The 20,832-nt window shown below is 44.4% G+C and overlaps 1 pseudogene; it reads left to right on the top strand.

Annotated features, from left to right (window-relative positions):
* Nucleotides 1-19,012, top strand: part of LOC135541060 (E3 ubiquitin-protein ligase MARCHF9-like) — a 38,824-nt pseudogene extending 19,812 nt beyond the window's left edge.
* Nucleotides 19,013-20,832: the final 1,820 nt, after the last annotated feature.

The raw sequence follows: 20,832 nt of genomic DNA, 5'->3' as shown, positions 1-20,832 counted from the left end.
TCTCTATTGAGGGCATTTGGTCAACAAAAACATTCCAACATAATCAATGAAAATATTCCAAGGAAAAACATACATCTTCTTCTCCAGATGAAACAGGAACACAATAGGATTATCTTTAAACAGTGTGGGAAGTGTTGGATGAGAGCGAGAGGGGAAAAGGATACAAGGTAGTGGTCGGAGACTTGGAGGGGAGTTGCAGTGAGGTTAGTGGAAGAACAGCATCTAGTAAAGATGAGGTCGGCGTATTGCCTGCCTTGTGAGTAGGGGGGAAGGTGAGAGGGTGAGGGGGAGGAGAGGAAACAAAAGGTTAAGTCGCCCAGGACTGTGAGAGGTGAGCCGTCCTCAGGAAAGGAGCTTATCAAGGCATCAAGCTCATTGATAGTCACGGGATTGTCACCGTCTTAGTGGTTCTTCCTGGATAGCTTCTCTCTCTCGGTGGCCATCTTCCAGAGATAGTTTTCCCCTCCTCCTCTGCTGGTCCCATTCTCTCTCTTACAGGGGAAGGAGAGTATGCCATTAGTACCGTCAGCTGTGCTTAATTGCCTCTGGTTACCTTGTCTCCCATGCCTTGTTGGGCTACTATCCGTGAGCCCAGCCTGCCCTCTGGTGGTCCTTCCACATACCTTCCCCCCCAGGACCAAACCGGAGGGTCGGGCGCCAGATGCACCGTTCCACGATCCGGCCCTGTGGATGACATGGAAAGAGAACGGTTGTAAAGACAAAAACCATCTGGCTATTCTGTTGTTATTGTTTCTCTTACCAGCCATCCACGTGAGGGGCGCATGGTCAGTAACTAATGCAAACCTCCGACCCAGTAGGTAGTACCGGAGATAATAGAGGGCCCACAAAGAGGCTAAGGCCTCTTTCTCTACGGTCGCATATAGAAGAACGTCTTAGATACCAAGTAATTGTAGCGTCTGTTCCCGGTCGCTGAGCTTCCTACTAATGAAGAGAATCGGCTTCTCTGCTTCACCTTTACCCTGAGCTAGTACGGCCCCGGTCCCCCTGTATCCGAGAAGCGTCGACCTGCACAATGAACTCTTGTGAGAAGTCCGGAGCCTGTAGAACGGGATCAGAACACAGGCCATCTTTTAGCAATTGAAAGGCCTCTTCCGTCTCGTCTTTCCACTCTACCTGGTTTGGCAGGTTTGTCCTGATGAGGTTGGTGAGGGGGTTGGCAATGGTTGCATATCCCGGGATAAAACGGCGATAATATCCTGTTATCCCTAAGAAGGCCCGAACGTCTTGCTTGGTCCGGGGTCGAGGCCAGTCACAAATTGCCCTGGTCTTCTCTGCCTGTGAGCGTATTTTCGGACAGGCCCAGGCAGCATTTATTTGGATTGGCTGTCAACCCTGTGGCTTCCAAACTCACGAGCACCGCCCGTAATCGCAGGAGGTGACTATCCCAGTCCTCGCTGTGGATGACCACATCGTCTATGTATGCCGCTGCATACTCTTGATCCATGAGGCGTTGGAAAGTTGCAGCGGCACCATGCTGTCCGAAGGGCATCCTCACATACTGGAAAAGCCCCTCTGGGGTGGCAAAGGCAGTCTTTGGGCGATCCTCCGGAGCCACCAGCACTTGCCAATATCCCTTCGTCAAATCCAGGGTAGTGATGAACTTGGCCTTTCCCTAAGCGCTCCAAGAGTTCATCCACGCGGGGCATGGGATACGCATCGAATGTAGAGATGGCATTCACGCCCCTAAAGTCATTGCAGATTCTTATACTACCATCGGATTTGGGGACCAGGACTATGGGACTGGACCACTCACTCATCGATGGCTCGATCACGCCCATCCTCAACATCTCCCTTACCTCTTTCTTAGCGATGACTCTGCGAGCCTCAGGAATCCTGTAAGGGCGGATATGCACCTTCTTGCCGGGTTCAGTGTGGATATGGTGGAACAGGACATCTGTTTGTCCTGGGAATGGAGAGAATATTCGACCGAAGTTCATAATCAGCTTGTCTAGCTGTCTTGACTGCTCCGGTAGGAGAGTTTGGCCACGGCGCACCTGTGGTAGAGCCTCTTCTTTTCCTTTGCCCTCCAGGGCCATCAAAGCCACCTCCTCCTCTCGTCCATGGTACGTCTTCAGCAGGTTTATGTGATAGAGTTGGACCTTCTTCCTCCTGTCAGGTTGCTTGATGAGGTAATTGACCGGTGAGACCCTTTTCATTACCTCGTAGGGCCCCCTCCACTGCGCCAGCAAGCGATGTTCGGCCGTGGGCACAAGCACCATCACTTTCTATCCCACTGTGAACTCACGGGGGGTCGCGGACTTATCATAGGCCCGGCCTTGGGTCCTTTGTGCCTTCTCCATATGCTCCTTGACTATGGGCCACACTGCTGACAGGCGGTCTCTCATCAGGGTAACGTGTTCTATTGTGGATCGAAAAGGGCATGGTTGGGTCTCCCAGGTCTCCTTGGCTAAGTCGAGGATTCCTTGACAGGGTCTGCCATAGAGCAATTCAAACGGAGAGAATCCAGTGGATGCCTGGGGTACTTCTCGCAGGGCAAACATTAAGTGTGGGAGAAGCATGTCCCAGTTTTTCTCGTCTCTGGACACCACTCTTCTCAACATGCTTTTAATCGTTTTGTTCAAGCGTTCACACAACCCGTCTGTTTGAGGGTGGAATATGCTTGTACGTATCTGTTGAACCTGATATAACCGACACAAGTCCTTCATCAACCGGGACATGAACGGGGTTCCTTGATCGGTTGAGATCGTCTTGGGGAGGCCCACACGAGAGAACATCAGGAATAACTCCTTGGCAATTCCCTTTGACGACATGTTACGCAGGGGTATGGCCTCCGGGAACTTGGTAGCGTAATCTATAACCACTAGGATGTATTCGTGTCCTCTGCCGGATTTTGGGAGGGGTCCTACGAGGTCCATAGCTATGCGTTCAAAGGGAGTCTCTATGATGGGGAGAGGAATCAAAGGGTTACGTAGGTGTGGCCTGGAGCTGTATGTTGACATTGATCACACGTCCTACAATACCTGGCCAATAGAATCTCTGCATGATTCTGTCAATAGTCTTGTCTCGTGCCAGGTGTCCTCCTAGGACGTGGGAATGGGCTAACTGTAGAACTGTATCCCTGTATGGTCTAGGCACCATTAGTAATTCCTGGTTTTCCCCCCTTCGTCGTACGACCCAGTATAAGAGACCCTGCCTGATTGCATAGTAAGGAAGAGGGGGCTCACCTGATCGGTCGACTTTCCTCCCGTCGATCACCTTCACCTTCCTTATGGCCTCCCTTAGGTCTGGGTCTCTATGCAGCGAGGTGCCAAACTGTCTCTTTAATTCCTGGGGCAGGTCGACCTCGGTAGAGGGATGTGGAGGTTGTTCCCCATCCCCATCAGGGGTGACCAAGGAGAATCCCATCCAGGTTCCCTCCTCGGATGGAGCTTCAAATATATCCCTTAGCGCCTGGTTGCTCCTTCCTTCCTGCGTTGTGTATAACCCTTCACATGTGTCTTCATCGATGGTTTCCTGGAAAATCTGTCATAAACGTCGGGTCGCTATTTCTTCCTCTGCTGCAGAGGACGAGGATGCGGCTACGTCTCCTTGTAGGACTACTACCTCGGGCTTGGATTTTCTCTTCTCTCCTGTCCCCCTTCTTCCCGTGCATAACGTTATCTGCCGAAGCTCCTTATGTAGGGGACAATCTCTCCCGATCAATAATGGCACCTTCAGCTGGGGCACTTTCCCTGCCCTGACTGTACACCTTCCTTTTGGAGTGAAAATAGGCAGATTCACAGTGGGGTAATAGTGGGTGTCTCCATGGATACAGGATACAGCTACTTTGTTTGTTCGCTGTGTTGCGAAAATCACCAACCGCTCCTCTACTAATGTAACCATACTTCCCGAGTCGAGAATTGCTACCACATCTTGTCCTTCGACTCGAACCAGAATCTCTGAGGCTGGGGCTATCTCTGCTAACCAACAGTGTTGATCCTGCCCCTTCAAAACGGGATGTGTGGGAGTAGGCAGTGATGACTCTGTGACCATGGGCTCATCCTTGCTAGGACATTGTGGGGCATAATGGTCGGGAGACTGACATTTATAACACCGACCCTGCTGTGTGGTGGCTGACTTCTCCCATCTCCTGGGGGACTTGGACGTTTCGGTGGCGGGCGCGCCAGGGTGAGTCGTGGTACGGGATTGGAAGACTCCTTCCGTTCCTCCTTGTCACTTTTTAACAACTCCCCTGTAGACCAATATGTTTCCACCGCCTGGGCTATGTCGTCGGCTGACAACGGGATGGCTTGCCCCACAATGCTTTTTAAGTCACTGGGTAATTCTCTCAATATCTTGTCCACTACAAGTGTCTCTATCACATGTCCTACTCCCTTTCCAGGTTCTAGCCACTGTTTCGTCAGTCGTATTAATGTGAAGATCTGGGCACGGACGGGTTGATCAGCTGTATAGGTCCATTGATGGAACTTTACAGCCCTATCTCTGGCAGTCAGCTGGTACCGGGACAGGATCTCGGTTTTTAGTCGCCCATAGTCCGCAGCTTCCCAGGAATCCAGGTCAAAATAGGCTTCCTGAGCCACACTGGTCAAAAGAGGGGCTAATACGCTCGCCCATTCTGTGGACGGCCACTCTTCCAAGGTGGCCGTCCTTTCGAAGGTCATGAGGAAGGCCTCAATATCATCCTCCTTGGAGAGACGAGGTAAGATGGTGTGAGCAGCCGCTCTTGACCTAACTCTGGGTTCTTCTTGTCGGCTCAGCTGTTGTTGCAGGAGTTCTATGGTTGTCTGCTGTGCCGTGATCAATTGTTGTAGTAGGGCATTATCCATCGTTCTAGAATGGTTCCTCCGGGTCTACTGGAAGAATCTTGATTTACTCACTTATCCTTGTGTCACTCCACTCGTCCACCTAATTCCCGCATTCTCCACCAATGTGAGCGGACCAAGTAATTGGGCGTCACTCTAAAGCGGGAAGGTGGAATAAACGAGTCAGGAGTAGGTTTTCTTGATTGAACACAGTTCTCTATTGAGGGCATTTGGTCAACAAAAACATTCCAACATAATCAATGAAAATCTTCCAAGGAAAAACATACATCTTCTTCTCCAGATGAAACAGGAACACAATAGGATTATCTTTAAACTACAACAAAAAGTCACGGGATTGTCACCGTCTTAGTGGTTCTTCCTGGATAGCTTCTCTTCTCGGTGGCCATCTTCCAGAGATAGTTTTCCCCTCCTCCATGCTGGTTCCATTCTCTCTCTTATAGGGGAAGGAGAGTATGTCATTAGTACCGTCAGTTCTGCTTAATTGCCTCTGGTTACCTTGTCTCCCATGCCTTGTTGGGCTACTATCCGTGAGCCCAGCCTGCCCTCTGGTGGTCCTTCCACATTAGTGACAAGGTCTCTTCTATTAAAGATTGGCGTAAGATAATATTTGAATGGGTTCCATTTGAATATTTGACTTGTACATTACATTCTAAAATAGACAAGTTCTACAAAGTTTGGGGACATTATTTTATTTACCTAGAACCTGATTTATCAGATTTTATGCTGCAAGGATTATGCTGCAAGGATTTTCTTAGAATGTCTCAGGATTACAATGTATGTTCCATGTATTTCACATAATTCCTTTATTTAAAAATGTGTGTTTAATTTCTGTCTGTCTGTTAATTTAATTTTTGTTCTTTGTTATTCTTATTTTCTCTTTGTTACTGTATCTCTTAATGCGGGAGAAAATTGTGAAATTCCAATAAAAATACAATTCCAATAATTACTGTAAAAAATGAACATGCACGTAATCATGTATGTCAAAATGTGTCAAATATGTAAGTTGAAAACACTGTATGTTAAAAACACTGTGTGTGTGTGTGTGTGTGTGTGTGTGTGTGTGTGTGTGTGTGTGTGTGTGTGTGTGTGTGTGTGTGTGTGTGTGTGTGTGTGTGTGTGAGTGAGTATCCCCAGTGCTTAATTTGTAAATCGGGAGATGCCGGAACAAAAAGTGAACGTGAGAGGGCGGTGACCTCGGGAGTGCTGAGGTACCGGAACGCATGAAAAAAACAAAATCACCTTTATAATAAAGCATTGCATGCATACCATCACATTTGAGTAGTTGCATAGAACCGTAGAGTAGAGGCACTTACAGAAGTTGCAAACATGGGGAACATTTTTATTAGCCTACGGTCCGGGAAAATGTTGGCCTTTTATAAATGCATTTCATGCAATTATACTCATTTTACATGTCTGGAGACAATGGCGAAATCTTTTTCAATACCACAAAAATGATCCAATTGCCAGGCTACATTGACTGACAAACTGAGAATTTGAGATCAATAAAAACGACCTTGTCTTGAATCCATCAATAGCCTAGGCCTAGCTGTGTGAAGACACACATTGTAGGATACAATCTGAGGAGGAAATTATAGTCTTAAAAATGGTTTTCAGTTTCACTGACTCACCCAATGATGGCAACTCACTCGCTGGTGATGGCCGATGTACACGTGCCAAAAGCCTGTATCTCTCTCTTTTGTAAAATAATATAAGTTGATCAAATATTTTGTTAGCCTACAGCATAGAGTCTTCTCTTTTCAGCATTAGCCATTTGCTTTCCACCCTGTGTTATCCCTCGATTGGATTCAGTGGTGATTTTAACATATACAGTGTATTCGGAAAGTAATCAGACCCCATGACTTTTTCCACATTTTGTTACAGCCTTATTCTAAAATTGATTAAATAAAAAAATTACTCATCAAATTACGCACAATAACCCATAATGACAAAACAAAAACTGTTTTTTTTCTGCAAATGTATTAAAAATAAAAAATATGTAATCAGAACCCTGGCCATGAGACTCTAAATTGAGCTCAGGTGGATCCTGGTTACATTGATCATCCTTGAGATGTTTCTGCAACTTGATTGGAGTTCACCTGTGGTAAATTCAATTGATTGGACTTGATTTGGAAGGGACACACCTGTCTATATAAGGTCACACAGTTGACAGTGCATGTCAGATTGAATACCAAGCCATGAGGTCGAAGGAATTGTTCGTAGAGCTCCGAGACAGGATTGTGTCGAGGCACAGATCTGGGGAAGGGTACCAAAACATTTATACAGCATTGAAGGTCGCCAAGAACACAGTGGCCTCCATCATTCTTAAATGGAAGAAGTTTGGAACCACCAAGACTCTTCATAGAGCTGGTTTCCCGGCCAAACTGAGCAATTGGGGGTGAAGGGCCTTGGTCAGGGATGTGACCAAGAACCCGATGGTCACTCTGACAGAGCTCCAGAGTTCCTCTGTGGAGATGGGAGAATCTTCGAGATGGACAACCATCTCTGCAGCACTCCACCAAACAGGTCGAGCACTGGTCTGATGAAACTAAGATTGAACTCTTTGGCCTGAATGTCAAGCTTCACGTCTGGAGGAAACCTGTCACCATCCCTATGGTGGAGCGTGGGGGTGGCAGCATCATGCTGTGGGGATGTTTTTCAGTGGCAGGGACTAGGAGACTAGTCAGGATCAAGGGAAAGATGAATGGAGCAAAGTACAGAGAGATTCTTGATGAAAACCTGTTCCAGAGAGCTCAGGACCTCAGACTGGGGTGAAGGTTCACCATCCAATAGGACAACGACCTGAAGCACACAGCCAAGACAATGCAGGAGTGGCTTCGGGACAAGTCTCTGAATGCCCTTGAGTGGGCCAGCCAGAGCCCAGACTTGAACCAGATCTAACATCTCTGGAGAGACCTGAAAATGGCTGTGCAGCGAAGCTCCCCATCCAACCTGACAGAGCTTGAGAGGATCTGCAGAGAAAAATAAGAGAAACTCCCCCAATACAGGTGTGCCAAGCTTGTAGCGTCATACCCAAGAAGACTTGAGGCTGTAATCGCTGCCAAAGGTGCTTCAACAAAGTACTCAGTGAAGGGTCTGAATACTTATGTAAATGGGATATTTCAGTTTTGTGTTTTTTTGATTAGTCATGAAGGGGTATTGTGTGTAGATGAATGAAGGAAAATAACGATTTAATACATTTTAGAATAAGGCTGTAATGTAACAAAATATGGAAAAATCTTGGTGGGGCAAACTCCCATTCATTTTTTTTATACATGCCAGCAAAGTCACTGCACAACACAACAGAACACTAAACAATACATTAATTAGACTATAACAGTGAAAAACGTTGCCCGCAAGCTGTTAGGGCCTACATAAAGCTGTCCCAACAGCAGAGTCCCAACAGCCGTTCCAATGCCTTACCACTATTATAGCTGCCTTGTCTTGCAACGAAACAGTTAATTCAGCCTTATTAATTGCCTTAAAAAAAGGCTGACTTGCTTAAACAAATGTGGTTTCTACTGAGAATTGAGATGTACAAACTATGGCATAAGGGGATGACGAGCGGATAAAAGGCAATCCGTAATTTCGATAAAGACATTAATTAGCGAGCTAGGACGGACGTAGTCAATATAACTATTTGTTCAGCACTTTTGAAATGTACAGTGACAGACTTCAGAGCATGGGCGGTTCTTACAGTGTTCTCTGTACACCAAGTTAGAAGCGTAGGATAAATAAAGGGGGCATATAAGAAAACAATGAAAGCTCTTACAGAATTCGATGATGATATTTCTCTAAAACAGGCTATAGGCTACATGTGCTCCACCAAGTCAGAAGAACAGTAGGCTAAATTATGAGGGGAAACGGGACCAAATTATTAGGGACAGGCACATAGGCTACGAACAGTTTACTACACAACATACACTTAGTATTACTTTCTTTGATACAGTATATCATTTACATAATCTATGCCACATCATACAATACATTTTTGGACTTTGTTGTGCTCACTTGAACAGGAAGGTGTTGCTGCAGTCCTTCATGTGGGGCAATCAAAGTCTGGCATTCTCTGGATTTATGGTGTTTTCAAGACATCTGGGATCTTGGAAAAACAAGATTGAATCATGATGTTAGTGATCCTGTACACCCGCACATTGACTCGGTACCGGTACCCACTGTGTATAGCCTTGTAATTGTTATTTCATTGTTGCTCTTTTATTGTTTACTTTAGTTTATTTAGTAACAACATTTTTCTTAACTCTTATTTTTTTTTAAATGCATTGTTGTTTATGGGCTTGTAAGTAAGCATTTCCCAGTAAGGTCTACACCTGTTGTATTTGGTGCATGTGCCAAATACAATTTGATTTGATTTGAAGTCAGTGCTCTAGAAAGAGGCCCAGATCCCGACTTGGAATTGTGAGTTGGATGACCATTCAAAATGTATTTTCCCAGTCGGAGCTAGTTTTTTCCCAATTTCATAGCTGTCATGAACTCAACTGAAGTCAGATTCCCCAGAGTTTCCAGTTTTTTGAAAGCGGCTGGAATGACAGCACGGCCAATGTTGAATGTTTCTCCTTTTAAGCTTGGAAAAGAGACCCTTGCGGGCTCCCGAGTGGCGCAGTGGTCTAAGGCATCTCAGTGCAAGATGCGTCACTACAGTTCCTGGTTGAAATCCAGGCTGTATCACACCTGGCCGTGATTGGGAGTCCCATAGTGCAGCGCCCAATTGGCCCAGCATCGTCCGGGTTTGGCCGGGTTAGGCCGTCATTATAAATAAGAATTTGTTCTTAATTGACTTGCATGGTTAAATAAAGGTTCAATAAAAATAAAATAATAATACAATTTTCAACCCGGACTTGAACCAAACATCCAATCCACTGAATAGCAGGCCAGTGATTGCTTGCAGTTAGCCATAGTTTCCTTCCAAACCACTCATTGTTGAATTTGCGATTTCTAACTTGTTGTGTAATGTTTATGTCCAATGGCCGATGAACACCGATACATTTTATCTATAACTTTTCTTCATAATTTCTCTTCATATGACAAGGGTTGAAAAGGATTTGCCAGTAGATTGTCGACTTGATTCTTGATGATGACTTCAAGCTTGCAAGCTAAAATTTTGGAAGTATGATGACATGATCAGTCCAATCAAACCTACTGTAGATATAACAAGATTGGACATAATTTTATCTGTGGTCAATGACATTGAGCCTTCTTCGATGGCCACTTCTAATGTAACTCTATGGCAGCACCCAAGAGGCTTAAATTTTCGAGCTCTCCCTGTTGATTTTGCGGTGACATAGTGTCCCCATGAGTGACAGAACACTGAGCCAATCATGGTGCAACTAGAGAACATAGCCAATCCCTATGCTCCGTATTTCCCTTCCAACCTCACCATCACAGACAGCACTGAGCTCGGCTGAAACGCCTGCATTTTCGAGCTGCCTTACTCAAGAAAGCAAACATTAGACTATGTTTGTATGTGGCTTTATTAACTCAATTATGTTTATTTTTAGTTTGTACATTGTTTGCAAACTGGTATGTGACACGCATTAATGGGAAATTAATATGCTTTTACATTTTTTTTTATGAATGATTGGTCGCCACTGATTGTATTAGAAATATTGCGAGAAAACTTTTTTGTTGTTGTTTTTTTACTGACAGATATGCAGCGCGTTCCCAATTCCTTGTTATTGGGCTACAATCAACAGCTAGGCAATAATTTTTTTTTTTAACTATTGATCCTCTGTGGCTAAATTATAGGCTTTCTCATGGTGTAGTAGGCTATTTTTAATGATTTCATTTATTTCTGAACAAAGCAGTACTTCTATAATTTTGGAAAATGTATATTCATCAGGGGTTCGCTTTTATTAGAATTTTAGAATTTTAGAATTATTAGAATTTTTACATTGCAAAACGTGAAAATAAATGTTCATGCCACAAGAGGTACGGGATATAGCCAAATACACTACTGGTCAACACCTACTCATTCAAGGGTTTATATATATGTTTTACTATTTTCTACATTGTAGAATAATAGTGAAGACATCAAAACTATGAAATAACACATCATGTAGTAACCAAAAAGTGATAAACAAATAAAAAAATATTTTACCCACCCTTTGCCTTGATGGCAGCTTTGCACCCGCTTGGCATTCTCTCAACCAGCTTCATGAGGTAGTCACCTGGGAATGCATTTCAATTAATCAATCAGTTGTGTTGTGACAAGGTAGGGGGGTATACTGAAGATAGCCCTATTTGGTAAAAAACCAAGTCCATATTATGGCAAGAACAGTTCAAATAAGCAAAGAGAAATGACAGTCCATCATTACTTTAAGACATGAAGGTCAGTCAATGTGGAAAATTTCAAACCTTTGAAAGTTTCTTCAAGTGCTGTCGCAAAAACCATCAAGAGCTATGAAGAAACTGGCTCTCATAAGCACCGCCACAGGAAAGGAAGACCCAGAGTTTCCTCTGCTGCAGAGGATAAGTTCAGTAGAGTTACCAGCCTCAGAAATTGCAGCCCAAATAAATGGTTCACAGAGTTCAAGTAACAGACACATCTCAATATCAACTGTTCAGAGGAGACAATGTGAATAAGGCCTTCATGGTTGAAATGCTGCAAAGAAACCACTACTGAAGGACACCTATAATAAGAAGAGACTTGCTTGGGCCAAGAAACACGAGCAATGGACATTAGATCAATGGAAATGTGTCCTTTGGTCTCGAGTCCAAATGGGAGATTTTTGGTTCCAACCACTGTGTCTTTGTGAGATGCTGTGTGGGTGAACGGATGATTTCTGCATGTGTGGTTCCCACCATGAAGCATGGAGGAGGGGGTGTTATGGTGTGGGTGTGCTTTGCTGCTGGAACTGTCTGATTTGTTTCGAATTCAAGGCACACTGAACCAGCATGGCTACCTCAGCATTCTGCAGCGATATGACATCCTATCTGGTTTGGGCTTAGTGGGACTATCATTTGGGGCGGCAGTGTAGCCTAGTGGTTAGAGCATTGGACTAGTAACCGAAAGGTTGCAATTTCAAATCCCTGAGCTGACAAGGTACAAAATCTGTCGTTCTGCCCCTGAACAGGCAGTTAACCCACTGTTCCTAGGCCGTCATTGAAAATAAGAATTTGTTCTCAACTGACTTGCCTATAAAATTTGTTTTTCAACAGGACAATGACCCAGCACACCTCCAGGCTGTGTAAGGGCTATTTGAGTGCTGTATCAGATGACCTCGCCTCCACAATTTCTGACATCAACCCAATTGAGATGTTTTGGGATGAGTTAGGGTGCAGAGTGAAGGAAAAGCAGCCAACAAGTGCACTGCATATGTGGGAATTCCTTCAAGACTGTTGGAAAAACATTCCAAGTGAAGCTGGTTGAGAGAATGCAAAGAGTGTGCAAAGCTGTCATCAAGGCAAAGGGTGGCTATTTGAAGAATCTCAAATATAACACTTTTTTGGTTACTACATGATTCCATATGTATTATTTCATAGTTTTGATGTCTCCACTATTATTCTACAATGTAGAAAATCAGGGGATGTCCTGATAACTGACAACTGATGCACAAATGTACAAACGTTCCCATGAAACGTGTCTAGAACTTTAATATTTTACGTTCTGAGAACATGGCAACCATGTTCTATGTACACTGTATATACAAAAGTATGTGGACACCCCTCAAATTAGTGGATTCGGCTATTTCAGCCACACCCATTTCTGATAAATATATAAAATTGGGCACACTGCTATGCAATCTCCAAGCTCCGTGACTTTCAAAGTGGCACCTTCATAGGATGACACCTTTCCAACAAGTCTGTTCGTCCAATTGCTGCCCTGCTAAAGCTGCCCCGGTCAACTGTAAGTGCTGTTATTATGAAGTGGAAAAAACTAGGAGCAACAACGGCTCAGCAACAAAGTGATAGGCCACAGAAGCTCACAGAACGGGACCGGCAAGTGCTGAAGTGCGTAGTGCGTCTCTCCTTAGATGCAACACTCACTACCAAGTTCCATACTGCTTCTGGAAGCAACGTCAGCACAAGAACTGTACGTTGGGAGCTTCATGAAATGGGTTTCCATGACCGAGCAGCCGCACACAAGTCTAAGATCACCATGTGCAATGCCAAGTGTCGGCCGGAGTGGTGTAAAGCTCGTGGAAATGTTATTTTTTTATTTCACCTTTATTTAACCAGGTAGGCAAGTTGAGAACAAGTTCTCATTTACAATTGCGACCTGGCCAAGATAAAGCAAAGCAGTTCGACACATACAACAGCACAGAGTTACACATGGAGTAAAACAAACAGTCAATAATACAGTATAAACAAGTCTATATACAATGTAAGCAAATGAGGTGAGATAAGGGAGGTAAAGGCAAAAAAAAGGCCATGGTGGCAAAGTAAATACAATATAGCAAGTAAAACACTGGAATGCTAGATTTGCAAAGGAAGAATGTGCAAAAGTAGAAATAAAAAAAATGGGGTGCAAAGGAGCAAAATAAATAAATAAATTAATTAAATACAGTAGGGAAAGAGGTAGTTGTTTGGGCTAAATTATAGGTGGGCTATGTACAGGTGCAGTAATCTGTGAGCTGCTCTGACAGTTGATGCTTAAAGCTAGTGAGGGAGATAACTGTTTCCAGTTTCAGTGATTTTTGTAGTTCGTTCCAGTCATTGGCAGCAGAGAAGTGGAAGGAGAGGCGGCCAAAGAAAGAATTGGTTTTGGGGGTGACTAGAGAGATATACCTGCTGGAGCGTGTGCTACAGGTGGGAGATGCTATGGTGACCAGCGAGCTGAGATAAGGGAGGACTATACCTAGCAGGGTCTTGTAGATGACATGGAGCCAGTGGGTTTGGCGACGAGTATGAAGCGAGGGCCAGCCAACGAGAGCGTACAGGTCGCAATGGTGGGTAGTATATGGGGCTTTGGTGACAAAACGGATTGCACTGTGATAGACTGCATCCAATTTGTTGAGTAGGGTATTGGAGGCTATTTTGTAAATGACATCGCCAAAGTCGAGGATTGGTAGGATGGTCAGTTTTACAAGGGTATGTTTGGCAGCATGAGTGAAGGATGCTTTGTTGCGAAATAGGAAGCCAATTCTAGATTTAACTTTGGTTTGGAGATGTTTGATATGGGTCTGGAAGGAGAGTTTACAGTCTAACCAGACATCTAAGTATTTGTAGTTGTCCACGTATTCTAAGTCAGAGCCGTCCAGAGTAGTGATGTTGGACAGGCGGGTAGGAGCGGGTAGCGATCGGTTGAAGAGCATGCATTTAGTTTTACTTGTATTTAAGAGCAATTGGAGGCCACGGAAGGAGAGTTGTATGGCATTGAAGCTTGCCTGGAGGGTTGTTAACACAGTGTCCAAAGAAGGGCCAGAAGTATACAGAATGGTGTCGTCTGCGTAGAGGTGGATCAGAGACTCACCAGCAGCAAGAGCGACCTCATTGATGTATACAGAGAAGAGAGTCGGTCCAAGAATTGAACCCTGTGGCACCCCCATAGAGACTGTCAGAGGTCCGGACAGCAGACCCTCCGATTTGACACACTGAACTCTATCAGAGAAGTAGTTGGTGAACCAGGCGAGGCAATCATTTGAGAAACCAAGGCTGTCGAGTCTGCCGATGAGGATGTGGTGATTGACAGAGTCGAAAGCCTTGGCCAGATCGATGAATACGGCTGCACAGTAATGTTTCTTATCGATGGTGGTTAAGATATCGTTTAGGACCTTGAGCGTGGCTGAGGTGCACCCATGACCAGCTCTGAAACCAGATTACATAGCAGAGAAGGTATGGTGAGATTCGAAATGGTCGGTAATCTGTTTGTTGACTTGGCTTTCGAAGACCTTAGAAAGGCATGGTAGGATAGATTATTCCTCCTCCAACAAACTTTACAGGTGGCAAATTGGGAAATGCGTTCACTGGAGTGATGAATCACGCTTCACTAACTGGCAGTTGGGTGAATCTGGGTTTGGCGGAATCTGGGTTTGGCGGATGCCAGGAGAACACTACCTGCCCCAATTTGCCACCTGTAAAGTTTGTTGGAGGAGGAATAATGGTTTGGGGCTGATTTTCATGGTTCGGGCTAGGCCCCTTAGTCCCAGTGAATGAAAATCTTAACTCTACAGCATACAATTACATTCTAGACGATTCTGTGCTTCCGACTTTGTGGCAACAGTTTGGGGAAGGCCCTTTCCTGTTCCAGGATGACAATGCCCCCGTGCACAAAGCGAGGTCCATATAGAAATAGTTTGTCGAGATCGGTGTGGAAGAACTTTGACTGGCCTGCACAGATCCCTGACTTCAACCCCATCAAACACCTTTGGGATGAATTGGAACGCTGACTGTGAGCCAGGCCTAATCGCCCAACATCAGTGTCCGACCTCACTAATGCTCTTTTGGCTTAATGGAAGCAAGTCCCCGCAGCAATGTTCCAACATCTAGTGGAAAGCCTTCCCAAAAAAGAGGAGGCTGTTTAAAGCAGCAAAGGGGGGACCAACTGCATATTATTGCCCATGATTTTGGAATGAGATGTTCGACAAGCAGGTGACCACATACTTTAGTAGTGCATGTTTGTGGCATTGATGGAATATTCTCCTAACACTTAGAAAACTGCACACAGGAATGTTCTTGCAACGTCCCATAAAATGTCTATGACATTAATGTTGTTTATTCTGAGAACATTGTAACCACATTCTAGATAAGTTATATAGAAATGTTCTCAGAAGGTTTTTGCTAACATAGATAGAATATTCCCTTAACAATTGCTAAACTGGACGCTCAAATATTAGGGGAGCATTATGGGTAACATTACAAAAATGTTCTCTCTCCCTAGAATTCACAGGAAGTTGGTGGCACCTTGGGGAGGACGGGATCATAGTAATGGCTGGAATGGAATTAATGGAATGGTATCGGGCTCATAAAACACATGGTTTCCATGTGTTTGATACCATTCCATTCACTCCATTCCAGCCATTATTATGAGGCGTACTCCCTCCAGCAGTCTCCTGTGCTAGAATTGTTAGCTGGGTAGTGCCTGGTCCCAGGGTTTGCAGGCGTATAGCAACCTTTTACTAACAGACTGGATTCAACAAATCTAGTAATCATCCACACCATGCTTAGCTGAATCAGGTATTCTAGTGCTGGTATGGATCAAAAGTCTAGGATCAAAGTATAGGAGTTGTTGTCCATGCCTTCAGGAGATATATAGAGAGATTTAACAGAATACTGTCTCTGTTTTCCTTCTCTGTCTCCTGCAGGGGGAGTTGCTGAGCCCGTGTCGCTGTGACGGATCTGTGCGCTGTACCCACCAGCCCTGCCTCATCCGTTGGATCAGCGAGAGAGGCTCCTGGAGCTGTGAGCTCTGCTACTTCAAGTACCAGGTCCTTGCCATCAGCACCAAGAACCCACTGCAGGTACAGTGTGTGTCTGTGTCTGTGTGTGTATGCATGTGTGCTTGCGTGTTTTTGTGTCTCTATAAGTACTGTCCCCTCCTCAGGAGTTCCATATCAAATCTAATGTTTTGTGTGGATGCTAAGCATATCGTCCCACTCGAATGCTCCCAAAATACTTACAAATATAACAAAACTAATCTTCTTGCCTGTGGCTGCATGACATCAGTGCACAGATAATTATCCCCACCAAAAAGACACACATTGATCCACCACCTCCCCTCTCTCCCTCCAACCCCTCTATCTTTGTCTCTCTACTTCTCTCTCTTCCCCCCCTCCACCCCATCCCATCTCCCTCAACCTCCCCCTCACTCTCTCCAGTGGCAAGCCATCTCTCTGACTGTGATAGAGAAGGTGCAGATAGCAGCCATTATGCTGGGTTCTCTGTTCCTCATCGCCAGCATCTCCTGGCTGGTGTGGTCGTCCTTCAGCCCCTCGGCCAAGTGGCAGCGCCAGGACCTGCTCTTCCAGATCTGCTATGGCATGTACGGCTTCATGGATATTGTTTGCATAGGTGAGCTCGACGGTTCTATGACGTAGACCTCACTGACATACTGTCAAAGATAAACATACTGTCATGTCTTATTATGTCTGTTCCTGTTCTTTCTCTTCACTCTGTCTCTCTCTGCTGGTCTTATTAGGTTACCTTCTCTTTCTCTCCTTCTCCAGCTGTTCCTCATCTCCTCTAACTACCTTGTTCACCCTTTCCCCACCTGTTCCCTTTTTTCCCTCTGATTAGGTCTCTATTTCTCTCTCTGTTCCTGCTACTTTCGGTGTCAGATTCTCGTTTGAGTTTCTCATGCCAGAAGCAAGCTATCGTCTCGTTTGCTTCATCCTTGTCCTATCCTGTCGGAATCTGCCTGGCAGGTGCATCCTGTACACTACTAACTGTCTTTCGTTTGCACTGTGTCCAGTTCATCTGATGCTACGTGAGATCAGGTACCACTGTTCCTCTATGACCCGTGCCTACCCAGAGCGACCTGCAGCCTGTCGCCGCTAACCCAGCTATCCTCCTCTGCTGCTAAGAAGGGGACTCTCTTGTTATTTATCAGAGGGACTTTATGTTTCATTTGTCGGCCTCTCTGCGGGTTGTCTATTTTGCCATTATCAACATCTGAAGAGGATCTATGTCTTACCTGTGTTCTCATTAAAGAACTCTGTTTTTGTTAAACTGCTTTTGGGTCTTCACTCAAGTGCACAACACATATGGTTTTGTGATTGCAATTGCAGGTATGATGTGTAGAGTGGCGTATGAAAAGAAAGGAGAATACTTCCATGCTCCCAGAGTTTGAATTTAGGAATGGTGGTTGAAACGTTCCAGTGTTCCAGTAAGACTTGAGGTGTGTGTGTTAGAGAATGTAAGTGAGTGAGAGCAATTTGTTTGTTTTGGTCTTTGTTTCTCAGAGAGGTCGTAGCCTGTGTGATATGTCTTAGCTGAAAATGTACAACCACTTCTGAAGTGCCTTGAACATCCAGACTGTTTAAATATTTATAGCACACTTGTGCAAAGGTGGCCTATGATACTTTCTGCTTGAAAGAGTTTTTTTTCTTACTTTCTCTCCCGTCTCTGCGTCCTTTCATCTGTTTCCCTCTTTGTCTGGCCATTCACATTCTGCAATCTTTCACCTCTCTCTGTCTGCTTGCCTCCATCTCTCTTCTATTCACCGTCTCTCTTTCTCCTACCACTTGTATCACTCATGCTTCTCTCACTTTCATACCTGTGCTCTCTCTCTTCTCTCACTTTCTCTCACTCTCTCTCTTACTCCTCCCTAATTTTCATGTTTGTCTGGATTCTCTCTCCAGGCCTTATAATCCACGAGGGATCGTCAGTATACCGGATCTTTAAGCGCTGGCAGGCAGTGAACCAGCAGTGGAAAGTACTGAACTATGAGAAAGCCAAGGACCTGGGCGACCCCATCAGCTCCAGCGGAAGTGTGGGGGGCGTGGGGGTCGAAACCCTCCCCACGAAACCCTCCCCACGGCTGACAGGGTGGGCCGGACAGGCCAACGTGTTAGGACTATTCTCAACCACCACTGTGGCTACACCATCCTGCACATCCTCAGCCAGCTGAGGCCCAGCAACCCTCGCATCAGACCCACATCCAACCGCGAGGTGGTTATGAGGGTCACCACCGTATGAGACCGGACCCAGCAGGGGTGGCGACGACAAACATAAGGGCGTGGATGCAGACATCCTGCTCCTGATAAACCCACCCTACGGACACGAGGGGAGGGAGAGCAGCACAGTTAAAGTTACAGTCACAGACAGTAGGAAAAAATCATTAAGAAAAAATTAAGAAAGACAAAAGAAATAGCTCCGATTAAAAAAAAGCTGGAGGACTTTCTTTCACCAACTGAATTACATACAGCATTGTCATTATTCCTGTTCGTCTGTTTTCTAAGAAAAAAATGCAAGTATTATTATTGATTTAGATTTTATAATCGAGAGCAGGTTAAGGAGGAAAAATGGAAAGGGACAATTTTTTACATCTGCCCCCACCAAATGATGACTTTACATCTCCTCCCCCTCCTCAACCCCCTTTCTCACTCTTCAAGGTGTCTGTGACAGACATTCTCTGTCCACCTGTAACACCTGAACTGTCCCTGTGGTGCAAAGCATACCGGGAACCACCTAAAGAATGAGCAAAAAGTGCAATAAAACAGTTTAAAGAGATATGATTGACATAGCAAAATAAATGAGATTCCAACATTACAATGCATCTTCTGCAATAAAGAAACATGTACATGTCATGGTGAACCCCTATGTGATGTCACAGCTTTATTGTACACAATGTTTGATATCAATATTGTATGTTCTGTTTTCTTCATTTACTGTGTGAAGTTGTGTGATTGGTACCTGGGAATATTTGAGTATTTGTTGAAGTTAACAATACAAGCTAGGTAAATATTAATAATTAGAGTTGATCAACTGGAACAGATTCGTTTTGTTTTTTATGGTTTGAAATATAGGCCTGGTAATGCTGAATAAATGTTCTTGACAGCGCTACAAACGGCTATATCAAACCACTAATACAGGACTTTTAAAGGCCTAGTGCACTCATCATTCTTTTTATTATTCTTTTTTGATTTCCGATTTTCCAGGGGGTTCTGCAGCACCTTTGGCACCCTTACTTCCCAGGGCTATGTGCTTACCTCCATCAACTGGAATTGACATGGAATCAGAGCCCCATCTTCAAATGGGTATGGTAAGTATTCAAGTGAAGAATGGTGTGTATGATATTATGGCCTTTCACAACAGAAATGTTGATGCTTTGTTAACCCTCTATTACCATATTGTCTGTAGTCTGACTGGAGTTTATAGAATGCTGGACAATGCTATGCCAGACCTATGCGTTAGAGTGGACCACTTATACCCTCTGTGTTTTTGAAAAACAATTATTTTGAAAGGGTTTCAAATGATGGCCATAAACCAATTCAGTAAATGTGGAGTAGGCCAACAGATGGCGACAAAATTACCAATATAAAACATTGATGGTCTGTTGAAGTTCTCTGTAGGCAGCAGTACATATTTTGATTCCGTTAATATAATAAATGGTGAAAAATGCAGAAATCGCAGACCTGGGTGCTAAAATGTTTATGGTCTGCCTAATTTCAGTTTACGTGACAAACAAGTCATGTGTAGAGAATCATTGTACCATCTAAACCGCTGTGGATTATCTTTTCAATAATATTGTATTTTCAGCTGTTTGAAGCTGGGGCGGCAGGTAGCCTAGCTGTTAAGTGCGTTGGTCCAGTAAGTGACAAGTCACTGGGTCGATTCTCTGAGCCAACTAGGTGAAAAATCTGTTGATGTGCCTTTGAGCATGACACTTAACTCTAATTGCTCCTGTATTTCGCTCTGGATAAGAGTGTCTGCTAAATGAATCAAATGTAAATATTTGTATTTATTATGGATCCCCATTAGCTGCTGCCAAAGCAGAAGATAATATTCCTGGAGTCCAGCAACATTAAGGCAGTTATAAACAATTAAAAACATTTTGCAACAAATTAAGTGTGTTCCCTCTGGCCACTACTCTACTACCACATATCTAGAAAACAAAATCTATGTATACGTGTGTGTATAGTTTGTATGTTATCATGTGTGTGTCTGTGCCTGTGTGTGTGTGTGTGTCTCTTCACAGTCTCCACTGTTTCATAAGGTATATTTTTATCAGTTGTTTTATCTGATTGTCATGATTGCATGAGTTACTTGATGTGGAGTTTCATGTAGTCATTGCTCTATATAGTACTGTGCCTCCTATAGTCTGTTCTGGACTTGAGGACTGTGAAGAGACCTCTGCTGGCATGTCTTTTGGGGTATGCATGAGTGTCTGAGCTTTGTGCTAGTAGTTTAAACAGACAGCTCGGTGCATTCAACATGTCAATACTTATCACGAACACAAGTAGTGATGAAGTCAATCTCTCCTCTACTTTGAGCCAGGAGAGATTGACATGCTAATTATTAATGTTAGCTCTCCATGTACATTTAAGCAGTAGCATGTAAATCTTGGTGGGGCAAAGAAAGAAAGTGGGATGCATGCCAGCAAAGCCAGTACACAACACAACACTAAACAATA

The sequence above is a fragment of the Oncorhynchus masou genome, chromosome 6, assembly GCF_036934945.1.
Source record: "Oncorhynchus masou masou isolate Uvic2021 chromosome 6, UVic_Omas_1.1, whole genome shotgun sequence".
In the NCBI taxonomy this organism is placed as follows: domain Eukaryota; kingdom Metazoa; phylum Chordata; class Actinopteri; order Salmoniformes; family Salmonidae; genus Oncorhynchus; species Oncorhynchus masou.
The sequence above is the reverse complement of the archived record's forward strand: the minus strand, read 5'-3'. Positions and strand labels throughout refer to the sequence as shown.